This window comes from Lepidochelys olivacea (assembly GCF_965140295.1).
Source record: "Lepidochelys olivacea isolate rLepOli2 genome assembly, chromosome: 1".
Lineage (NCBI taxonomy): Eukaryota > Metazoa > Chordata > Testudines > Cheloniidae > Lepidochelys > Lepidochelys olivacea.
The window spans coordinates 47,832,622-47,845,184 of NC_140411.1; the positions used below are offsets into that span (position 1 = coordinate 47,832,622).

The 12,563-nt window shown below is 45.3% G+C and overlaps 1 long non-coding RNA gene across 1 annotated transcript in view; it reads right to left on the reverse strand.

Annotated features, from left to right (window-relative positions):
- LOC311514920 overlaps positions 1-3,079 on the reverse strand; it is a 34,446-nt gene extending 31,367 nt beyond the window's left edge. The window contains exon 1 of the long non-coding RNA XR_014709976.1: positions 2,894-3,079. This is a non-coding gene — a long non-coding RNA (uncharacterized lncRNA). The remainder of the gene's footprint in view (positions 1-2,893) is intronic.
- Positions 3,080-12,563: the final 9,484 nt, after the last annotated feature.

Here is a 12,563-nt window from a genome sequence, read left to right on the forward strand (position 1 = left end):
CCCTGGCTGCTTGTGGCTATGTGCTACTGACCTCACTGGTCAGGAACAGTTTCCTGGAATCTCACATTGCTGACTTGGCTTCACTTCTACTTACCCACTTGCTCTTTTTACCCTTTGGACTGACAATATGCACTCATCTAGCTCTGTATCTCTCCACAGCGGTAAATCCTGGGTTGTCCTGGGTTTTAGTCCTTAACTTGTACTGTATTAAATGGAAAGCTTCAGTTTTCTGAAAGTATGCACAAATTCCAATGTGTTTAAACAAGCAACCTAATCTGAAACTAAAATAAAAATGAAACTTGTTCAAGAGTAGTTTAAATGATAATCTAATTAGCTTTGTGGTTGACTTTATTCAGAAGATCAGAGACATATGGCTTTTTGGAACCTTATTAATAGGATTGTTTATATTGCACAATGTGAAGTTCTCCAACTGTGAATTTTTTAAAAGGGTTGGAAGTACACAATTATTATGACTTATGCCTTATAGAAACTTGTTTGATGCTAATTATTAAAATAATTTGTCAGTTTTGATAATCAGGATCTTTAATCCTAAAGCCTACATTCTTTTGAAATAACAGAAAGCAGGATTCTTTCCACATAATGTCCTGGGGGATTACAGACTGACAGGTAATAAATTATTAGGTTAGCTCTTCACATTTTTGTTTAAAATATGCTGGTTTTGAAAAGCATTCATAAGGTAACTTATGAAAAAAATGTTTGATATATTTTCTCAGAAGTTTTTTGATCTGAGATCTGTTCTCATGTAAAATGCACTGAACCCCAAAGTGTAACTGGGGAAATGTTATTTGAGATATAGAGGGCTTGTTGCCCTCTACACTGCTGTTGCCTCTTCTATGGTATGGTAAGTTGTAGGCCTGTTCCCTAGAAAGCTGTACACTCACAACTCCCATTAGTCAGCCAGACTTGCATGTGGTAGTGGCCATTTCCTCTCAGGAACAGACCTGTGAAATCAGTTACCCCCTTATTGAAAAGGGGTCTCTGGCTGTGAAACATGCATAGTATTGCCAGCCCCAAAAGTTCAAAAATTCTGAGTCAGACGCCCAAAACCATGAGGTTTTAAAAAATATTGTATTTTGGTTTTTTAACCCCCTTCTGCCCATCCCCAGCGTGTGACCATTAGCATTGCCTACTCTCCCAAATTTACTGAGTAAGTTGATTTTGGCTCTCACTACAGGAGCTCTCACGTCCCCATCTGCCAGTCTCCTGCCCAGCAATTAACTTTGTTCCCCAAACCTCCAAATCCTCCCCCACATCTGTTCTATTGGTGTCAGTCCAGGTTTTCCAATGATTGCCCTTTTTTTTTTTTTTTTTTCTGAGGTAGCTGTCCCAGGACATTAAAAGTGAATTAACTCCTGTTTTTTGTCCGTTGAGTCACCTCTTGGGCTGCTGCTGGGGTGGGGGAGTCTCATCTTTCTCCTCCTCATGCTGCTGCTCCTCCACGCTACTGGCTGCTACGCAGTTGCCGCAAAGAAGCCATTCAGCAGAAGCAGCTGCTTCCTACCTGGCCAACAAGCTTCTCAGAGCAGTAAAAAGAGCTCAAGGAAATAGCCCCACAGTGCCTTGCTTCTCGCCATAGTGGCAGCTATTCCTGCTCAGCAGGGCCCTGATCCACACCCACGAGCCACCTCCTATCTTCCCCTGCACCTTCCCAGCTCAGGGATATCCTGATTTTTGTACTTCAAAGGTGGCAATCCTACAGTCTCCCTAGCCCTATCTGCTCAGCCCCTATTGGTTGTGCCACACCCTCCCTTCCCCTGCCACATTTCTGATCCTCCTGGAGCTCTTCAGCCCCTTTCCAGACCTGGGGGCTATAGTAGAGTCTCCTCTCCCCCTTCCAGTCTGGAGGGGCAGCTCCAGGGGCTCTTCACCCCTTCTCTGCCCCCTTCCCAGGCCAGGTGTTGCTGGCAGCGGGGGGAGGATCAGAGGAGGCGTCTCATTGCTCACAGGAAGGGAGGGAGAAGAGGGAGTGAGCTACCGGGCCCTGTGCTCCCCCTGCCACCTGCCCTCCTGTGAGAAAGATGGTGTCTGAGGGGAGCAGGAGGGAGTTCTGTTGCTTTATGCAGCAGCCTGGATTGGCTGTTCTATCCCCCAGAGGTGGGCTAGTGGGATAGGCAGCCAATCAGAGGAGGTCCCATCCCCCTCTGGCAGGTCTGAAATTGGCTAGAAGGTGGGAGCATCCCACCTTGTCATAAGACAAGCTACAACCCTGGCCAAACTCCTGTCACTCCTGAAAAAATCCCTAGAGTTGGCAGCTCTGAAGGCAACATAATCCCTTTGCTATCCCTCCTGTGCTAGGGCCCCCTTTCTCCCTGCCACCACGTGCCATGCACAAGGAAGTTAAACTGTATCAAAATGCTTCTAGTGGGGCAAGTGCTGTTGGTTTTTTACTCAAAAAGGAAAGTGAATTGTAAACTGATCATGCACCCCTTAAATGGACAGAAGCAATGAGAGATCATAGTGCTGTTACCCAGGGTTTCTGAACCCAGAGCTCTTGGTAACTTTTACTCTTGATGAAGTGGTGGCAGGAAATAAATCACTAGAGACACAGACATTCAACCGATAGATGGCTTGCACAAACAGCACAATACAAGAGTGCTTTCACTGAAAGCTGTACTTTTAGTCTCAAGCACTTATACACCTCCACATAGGGTTGCCAACCCTGACTGAAGCTATTCTGGGAGATTTTTCCCCCCAACATGATGTAATGTCCTTTTCTTAAAATATCCTATTAAAATGTCCCGGATTCCTTTCAATAGTCGCTGGGAAATCTATGCTGATTCCGGAGACTCCAGGCCAATCCTGGAGGGTTGGCAACCGTATCTCCACAACATATTAGTAAAACACCCCCCCAAAATCTCAGATTTGTATTTACCCAAAGTCTTGAAGAGATCTCGAGTGGATAACTGCAAACGTCCAGTGGCCGGTCTTCTGTCTGCAGGGGACCTTGAGAGGTGTTCAGGTGTCCATAGAGCTCAGATTTCTCCCTCTTTTTATACCCAATTTGTTATTATTACATAGCTTGTTCATCAAAACAAAAAAACCCAGACAAACTGCTGAGCAGAAACTAAGTTAAGTGTGGAGATTTCCAGCTTGTCAGGCAGAGAGTATTCCATCAGTTAACCAGCTGTATAGCAATAGTTAACTATTGTCAGACTTTCAATCTTGCAAAACCGCATGCTTGGGAAAAACAACTCAAGTCAGGAGGGCAGAGGATCATGTTTACTCCTCGAGGTCACTCACTTCCCTCTCCCCTCCTGGTCTGTTAGTTGTGCTAAGGTTTCAGAAAGGCCTTCTTTTAGCTGCTTTCAGCAATAAGCATAACAATTAGTACTGCAGCAACTGGCAGTGGTTTAAACACATTGCTTGGTTCCGGGATATCAAAAATCTGCTCCTACAGTGCCTGCTGGCACAAGATTCTTCAGTTCTGTTCTTTCATGGTGAGTCACAGGTTGTGTAAGGCGCACCGAGATGCTGAGCTTCCCTTCCCCCCCATTGTGGGGTGGGAAGAGTGTGGCTCTCCTGCATTTAATTTTGGCTATTCTTTCAGGAATGCCGTGTGTGACAAGTTGAAGAAATCCCCATTGATTTCCAGCAAACAGGGAATTAATTCACTTCCTAGGTATTCCCTTGAAGCTTAAGGTAGAGAAATAAAATGGAAGGAGGCTGAAGGCTTTTTGGCTTTTTCTGTTTGGGTTCTTTTATTGTATAGGAATTGGGTAGAATCCCTATAAATAGTCAGTGAGCCCTCTGGTGGTGCTCTCTGTGGTCTTAGAAACATGCCAGAGCAGTGGTGTATGTATGGAACTCAGCCTTGCACGTTGCATGTAGTTAGTAAAGATGGTTATTTGACCTCCACTGTGCCATGTGACTGCTTCATATTACATTTGTTGTGTAAAGAGCGAAAGACACAGCAGTTGGCAGCGAGCATGGGATACTGATCCAGGAATACAGTGGAACAGAGCGTGCCTGCGGAGGCCTGGTACAACTGAAAAGCCCTCCAGCCACTGGGACTGTGAGAACACTGCTGATTTAGGGAGAAAGAAGGCTTAAAGTACGCATCTGTGTAGGGCAAATGGATTTTGGACTTCGATAGCTCAACAGAAGATTGGCTCACCTATACGGAGAGGCCAGAACGTTATATAGTAGGTCATTAGATCACCTAGTGTGACCTCCAGTATAACACAAACATTACATTTTACCCAGCTACCCTATAATAGGGCCCACTGATGTTAGTGAGTCTAAAGCATTTCAGTCCTCAGGAGACAACTGTTTAGTGCCACAGGCAGAGAACAGGAGAGATCGAGGAGCCATCAATGCCTGAATCCCCTGCAATGTCAGAGGATTCATTAAGTGAGATATGCCCAGATGATCCTAGCAGGTGATCCATGTGCCATGCAGAGGAAGGTGAAATCCCGCCAGTGTCCCTGCTAATATGACCTGGGGGAAATTCCTTCCTGGTGCTGAATCTGGTGATTAGTTTGACCCTGAGCATGTGAGCGAGATACAAAGGGTTGCCAACTTTCTAGCTGCACAAAAGCTAACACCCTAGCCCCGCCCCTTCCCGAGACCCTGCTCCTGCCCCAAGGTCCCACCCCCACTCACTACATTTCCTCTCTCTCTGTGGCTTGCTCTCCTTCACCCTCACTCACTTTTACTGGGCTGGGGCAGGGGGTTGGGTTGTGGCAGGGGGTGAGGACTCTAACTGGGGGTGCGGGCTGGGTGGTGGAACCAGAAATGTGGGGTTCAGGGAGCAGGAGGGGGCTCTGGGATGGGGCAGGGAGTTGAGATGCAGGAGAGGGTGAGGACTCCGGCTGGGGTCGACAGTTTTGGGCTCCAGGAGGGGGCTCCAGGCTGGGGCTGAGGGATTTGGAGTGGAGGAGGGGGCTGTGGGTTGAGGCAGGGGCTTGGGGTGCAGGAGGGGGTGAGGGCTCTGGGGTAGGGCCAGGGATGAGGGGTTCAGGGTGTGGGAGGGGGCTCTGGGTTGGGGCAGGGGGTTGGGTTGCAGTGCGGGTGACAGCTCTGGGCTGGGGGTGCAGGCTCTGGGGTGGGGCTGGGGATGAGGGGTTTGCAGTACAGGAGGGGGCTCTGGGTTGAGGGGGCTCAGGGCTGGGGGTGGGGGTTGGTGCTCAGGGTTGGGGCATGGGCTTACCTCGCGTGGCTCCCGGTCAGTGGTGCAGTGGGGGGGACTAAGGCAGGATCCCTGCCTGTCCTGGCACTGCGCTGCACGCACCCCAAAAGCAGCCAGCAGGTCCGGGGCCTAGGCGGGGGGGCCGGGGAGGCTCCATGCGCTTCTCTCACCCGCGGGCACTCCCCCCTCCCCCCACCAGCAGTGCATGGAGCCTTGTGGCCCTCCCGTCTAGGAGCTGGATCTGCTGGCTGCTTCCGGGGCACAGCATGGTGCCAGCCAGGACAGGTTGGGACTAGCCTGACTTAGTGCCGCAGCACTGCCGACCGGACTTTTAACAGCCCGGGTGACCGTGCTGACCTGAGCTGCCAGGGTCCCTTTTCGACTGGGTATTCCAGTGGAAAAACAGACACCTGGTCACCCTAGAGCGGAGGTGGACAAACTACGGCCCGTGGGCCTGATCCTGCCTGGCCCCTGAGCTCCCAGCCAGGGAGGCTAGCCCCTGGCCCCTCCCCCGCTGTCTCCCCTCTCCCATGGCATGCCGCTGCGTGGGCAGCGCTCTGGCCCGCTGCTCCTTTCGGGCAGCGCAGCTGGCTCCGGCATGGTAAGGGGGCAGGGAGCAGGGGGGTTGGATAAGGGGCAGGGTGCCCCGAGGGGCAGTCAGGGGACAGGGAGCAGGGGTGGTTGGATGGGGTGGAGGTTCTGGGTGGGGTGGCAGTCAGGGGACGGGGAGCAACGGGAGTTGGATAGGGGATGGGGTCCCGGAGGTGGTTAGGGGCCAGGGTGTGGATAGGGGTCGTGGCAGTTAGGGGACAGGGAGCGGGGGGGGAGGCGGGGGGAGTTGGATAGGGGGTGGAGTCCCTAGGGGCGGGGGGTCCTGGGAGGGGGTGGTCAGGGGTCAAGGAGCAGGGGGGATTGGATGGGTCAGGGGTTCTGAGGGGGGCGGGAAGTCGGAGGGGGTGGATAGGGTGTGGGGGCCAGGCTGTTTGTGGAGGCACAGCCTTCCCTACCCGGCCCTCCATACAGTTGCACAACCCCAGTGTGGCCCTCGGGCCAAAAAGTTTGCCCACCCCTGCCCTAGAGACACACCAGCCAGGCATCTGAGAGAGAGGATTCTTTGTACCACCTCAGAGCCCTAATCCACCGTCTGGTGTCCTGTCTCCAGCCATGGCCAATCTGTGATACTTTGGAGAAAGGTAGGGAAAAAACTCCAGAATACATCTGGCCAATTGTGCATGATAGAATGATATAAATAAATATATCACAATGAGAGAAAAGTGGCAGTTTTGCTTAGTGTCATGGGGGCTAAAACCTGTAACCTGGGGCATGGCTCCTATTAACCAGCAGACAAAGCATTTGCTGAGATTGTGGAAATGCTACAAAAATCACCTGTCCCTAGAGCCACTAGTGCTTGCAGAATGTTTATGCTTTTATAAACAGAATCCAAAAGAAAATTCAACATTTCTGAATGTGGCTGAATTAAGGAAATTAACAGAGCATTGCCAGTTTAGAGAGAATTTAAATGATGCATTAAGAGATATATTGTTATGTGGTATGCAAAGTGAAACAATCCAAAACCAGCTATTGACAAGATTAATCTGACTCCACAATGTGCACTAAAATTTGCTGTATCAAGGAAGACAGCTACTAAAGATGTCAGGGAGCAGCATCATTATGTAATCTGTGCAACAAATACACGAGGCGTCATGCAGGAAGCACGACCTGTGCAACACTCCAACACTGCATGCTTTCATTGTGGGAAACAGTCTCACAATGCAAATGGAGGGCAAATCTTGTAAAAACGGCAACAGACAGGTACACACCGAAAATGTGCGGGGTAGTGCAGCAAGTACAACCGCTACCTCTGGAGGGCAATTCCAGAGGATTTCAGATGCAGCAGCTTGCAGATAAATGACAACAGGAAGTCGATCTGTGCACCTCTTTAAATTAAAGGCCAGGACTATGTTACAAAGGGTTTTGTCAGCAAAACTATATCTGATGGGGTGTGAAAAAACACACCCCTTTGGCCAACATAGCTATGCCAGCAAAACCTCCATTGTGGCCACCCTTTTTTTTTTTTTTTGCTTGGGCAGTTGCACTCTCGGAGCTTGGGGTGGCAAATTTTTTGCTTGGGGCAGCAAAAAACCTAGAGCCGGCCCTGGTTCTTGTAAATCAGAAATCAGAAAGAGCTGTCAGCATAAGCTCTAGGTACTGTACTGTAGCAGCCAATGCATTTTTAGCATCAATTTAACATCATAAATATTTAGTTGATAGAATTGCAGTGCTGGTGATGAGGGAATATTTATGATATTCTATGCTCAGGAAATAGTTTTTATTAGAGCTGGTCAACAATTGCAACCAGCTTCTGGTTTTATTTCTTTGCTTCTAGCTTTTATTTCTTGTAATGTTTCTTGAGAATTCCTCAAGATTATCGATGCTCTGTTTTTGGTCTCTTATTAAAAACAGAAAAAGCCCCAATAATATGGTGAGGCTTTATCTTTTTTTCTTTTATGTAGCGCCTTCTGAGAATACAGCCAACACATGCCGCCAGTGTTATTCCTAACGTGCCTGTTTTACAATAACAAAGGGAAAAATTGCTACTGTTGTTTCAAATGGACTGTCACCTTCCTGGTCTAGCTGACCCTATTCTGTTAAAAAGGTCCATGTGGTATTATTGTCCCCACAGTGTGTGGTAAGACATAAATCCTCCAGTTCTGCCTTCACTTTCTTCCTTGTGTTGCACGTGGTAGGTTGGAATCAGCTGGTAAGAATGAAGTTTAGGAGAGGCCAGGGCATGTGAGATTAGGGACCTTGTTATAGCTTGAAAGAAATCCTTAGTTAGCTTGATGACCACCTACTGGATTATGGTGACCATATGAGATTTTATGGTGACCAGATTTTATATTTTATTTATTTAAAGTATATTTTTCTTTAGTTATTTTGCCTTGTTTTTAGCTGATCGTTATTTTCTGCTGCTTTTCACTTGGGGTTATGATTTCAAATCTCACTCTCTCATTTTTTAATGTTCTAAAGTAAATTGTTTCTCTCCCCACCCACTGTATTTTTCTTTTTCTCAAATCTTTTTCCCACCCCTTTTGTTTAATTGTGGTTATGTCCTCTGTGTTCAATCTTTAAAATAATTCCATGCATGGAATCTCCCTTTCAGGTCAGTGGGAATTCGGAGTTTGGATTTGTAATAGCTACATGTTCACAAGCAATCATCATTGTCCTGTGGTTATATACAGAGGTAAACTTTCTTGAAGTCAGACATCTGGGAGGGAAATGGAGGTTGCTGAAACTAACAAAATTACTTAGCAGCGTCTCAGGCTTTTCAGAACTTTTCTCTTCCCTATAGGAACCGCCGCTAATCATAGATTGATGGCTTGTCTTATTCTGCCCACCAGCTTCTCTATTTTGCTTTGTATACTTTGTTCACAGCATACTGAAATTGTATCCTGCCATGATTTCAAGAGCTGTAACATAACGAGAGTTTCCACGCCCACAAATTCAGAAGAAACATTTTCTACCTTGCTTCATATTGTAATATGAGACTTTTACCCACATTGAGACTTTTGTGTATTAAGTCCAATCTTTAAATCTTTCAGTCCTACTCCTTATCTGGGATCTGCATGGCACTGCTTCTAGGGGATGTGATGCCACTGTCTTTGGTATCTAATGTCAGTAGTTTAGGTTTAAAAGGTTGCCTTTTAGGAATTGTTAAGACCTTCCAGAGCTGCAAGAAGTGATGTAAGCTATGTGTGTGTGACCAGTTGCTAACAAGTTGATTTAGAAAGAACTCAGACACATTTATCTCCTTCCTCACTTCCCTCTTGATATTTGTTTCATCCTAATGACTCCCAAACAGCTTATTGAAGCTAGGGTTAGACATGCCACTTAGGGGAAGCTAGGCAGCTCAATCCCCAATGACATAATTTATTCACATAGAAGTTATCTATATTAGAATGATCAGATGCAGTAGGTGCCTACATTTAATACAAAACTATAAATCATACACTCAAATATATCTGTCATAGTCACCTAAAATATTTATTGTGCTGACTCAAACAAAAAAAATGTTTTGGATTCCTTATCATAGAAGCCTGAATAAACAGTATATTTATTAATCAACATATGGATTCTTATCTCTATTTTATGCATTGGTTCTGCAGAAAACCTACAGCTTTGAGCATATTTTAAGTCAGAGTGGAGCCTTAAGATTTATTCCAGCACCACTGCTGCATTCTTCTGAGTCGATAATCCTGACAGCTATATTTACATTGCATAAGTTTTGATTATTGAAACAGGGATCATATGGCATAAATCCAACTATTGATCTATCTAATCAAAGAATGTATGTCATGCTTACAAGATTGGGGACTGTATCTTGAACAACAGTGGCTCTGAAAAGGACATAGGGGTCACGGTGGACAACCGTTTGAACAGGAGTTGATGGTGCAATACTGTGGCTAAAAGAGCTAACACATACCTGGGATGTATAAATAGGAGAATATTGGGTAGGAGTAAGGAAGTGGCATTAGTTCTGTATATGGTGTTAGTGAGACCATTACTGGGTGAAATCCTTGTCCCACTGAAGTCAAATGGGAGTCTTGCCATTGATTTCAATGAAGGCAGGATTTCACTTAGTGTCTAAATCTAGTGTCCACACATTGAAAAGGATGTGGTAAAACTGGGAAGAGTTCAGAAAAGAGTCATGAGAATCAGTCAGGGTCTGCTTTATAGTGAAAGACTAATGAATGAATCTCCATCCTTAGAGGTTTTTAAGACCCGGCTTGACAAAGCCCTGGCTGGGATGATTTAGTGGGTGTTGGTCTTACTTTGAGCAGGGGATTGGACTAGATGACCTCGTGAGGACTCTTCCAACCATAATATTCTATTTTTAGATTCTATGATTCTAAGCTCAAGCTATGTAGTTTATTAAAGAGAAGGTTAAGAGGTGACTTGATCACCATATATAGGTTCTCTGTGGGGAGAAGATATCTGATACTAAAAGTTTCTTCAAGTTAGCCGATGAAGGCATAAAAAAGATCCAATGGCTGGATAGTAAAACTAGACAAATTCAAACTAGAAGTAAGGTACACGTTTTTAACAGTGAGGGTTATTAACCACTGAAGCAACTTACCAAAAGGATATAGTGGGTTCTCCAATCCTTGGAAGTCTTTAAATCAAGAATGGATGTCTTTCTAAAAGAGATGCTCCAAGTGAGACAGAAGTGATGGATTTGGAATCACTGGCTGAGATTCTCTGACCTATGTTATGCAGAAGGTCAGACTATATGATCTTAGAATCTAGAGGTAGATTGGGTACCTCCCTTGGGAAGTGGCTAACACCTGATGCTGTAAATTAATCAGTGATCAGTTTGTGCCCCAAAACTTGACTTTTGACTACCTCATTTTAGCTCTGAAATGTTCCACTGTAGTGAATGGTCCAGGATAAGCACATGTTCTGTGAAGTGTTTCTAATTTTTTTTTCAAATTTACCTTCCATCAGTTTCATTGAGTGCCCACTTGTATTCACATCACGGAGCAGTGTAAAGAGGGGGTACTAACTAGTGTTTACCTTATCCACCACAATCTTAAATACCTCACTTATTTCCCTTCTAACATTTTGTAAGACATTTATTTAAAAACTATCACCAGGCTACACTGCTAATCGAATTGCACATTTAAAAATGTGTACGATCTAATTGTACACCTGCAAGCGGCTTTATTTATTTATTTATTTGTGCTGCTGTAGTGCCTAGATTGTTCTCCCTTGGGCCGAGAATCCATAAGTGGGGAAGGGACAAGGAGTTAGTGGCCCAAGGCCAGAGGGGTCCATCAGCCTTGTGCTATTGAGGAAGAGTATATAACGCAACCTTGGGAATATTGAGTCTTAGCCTTTACCTTCGCAGTGGGGATCCTGTTTAAGGGGGCTCCTTACAGCTGCTGCTAGCTTCAGAGGTACTGTCAGTGTCGCTCCACTGGAGTTCTGCTGCAGGATGCGCCCGAGACCCAGAGGTATGAGGCCTCCGTGTGAATGTACTTGGTCTTCTTTTGGTTCTGGGGATTCATCAGATCCTGGGGATTTCATGGAATTCAGGGGTGGACCCTGCTGCTTGTTGTCTGGGGGGAGCCCCTCCCTCGGGTGAGCTGACAGAATAACTGGGGAGAATTTCAGTGAGGGAATATCAGAGATTTCCTCCTATTAGTTTCTCTGCAGGAGTGTGTGGGGGGAGAGTGACATTCCCTAGTGATGTCATCCCTACTAATCTGCAGAGAACATGATAAAGTTTTTTTTAAACTAACTTAAATTATTGCAATATATCTGACACCAAGATCACGCACTACTAAAAATAAATAAATAAATAAATTTTATTGTCCTTGTCAGTTTCGCTTTCCATTTGAGGGAAATACAGTTCTATTTGAAGAACAAAGCCTGAGCACATCTCTTCAATTTAGTCAGATTGGTCGACTTTCCACTACAGGGAAACCATATGCCCAATAAAATTAATTATGTGCATTCCACATGCTAAGCAAATACAAGTTTACTTTATTGACTAAGAGGTGAATATATATGGCTTTTGTTTTTTATTTGGTTGAAAAATTGTATTTGGCAAGCACAGTACAAATTTGAGAAAAATATTTCCTTGCGTGTACTTGAAAAGTGATTTGCATTACTGGTGAGAGTAAAGTGACAAAGAGGAGGTTGGGGTTTTTGTTTTGTTTGTTTGTTTTCTTGTTAAAATACTATTTTGTTCATACATTCTATACAAAAGTAATGGAGCAGAATGCAAATCAGCCTATGACAATAGCATTGCTCCCCTCCCTCCACCCGCTGCCCCCCCCAAAAGGCATGGAACACTGACAACTGAGCACCTGTTCTGAGTAAGCATAGTTCATACCTTTGATTCTGACCATATAAATAAATTAGTCAAATAGTGACTCATAGCATTAACTTGGGTTACGTACCTGGGAACCGTAATTTTTATGATAATCTTCTCTTTATTCTCCCTAACCCCAGGAGGAATGGTGAGGAAAGGAAACCCATTGCTTCATATCAGTTCTGGTTTTCATTCCTTCTCAGCAATTACACAATGAAAACAAGATTCTGCTAGATAGCCTCTCTATTAATTTCTTTATTAGAGCAATTGTATTATGTATAGTGTTTGAGGTTTTTTGGAGGTGGCAAGATGGAATTAGGAAGAGGGAAGGGATGTTGGGTAGAGGCTGAATTTGAGTTTTCCCATCCTTTTCTAAGCCCTGATGCTCTCCTTGCTGTTCTTTTTGTTTTAAAATCCCTTACCTTTGATGCTATGCACCCTAACCATTGACTGTCTACCAGAGAACCCAAGGGTCGCCATTTAGCAACATGAATCATCCCCTATAGGTTGAGAGTTTAGCCTTCACAATTAATTTGT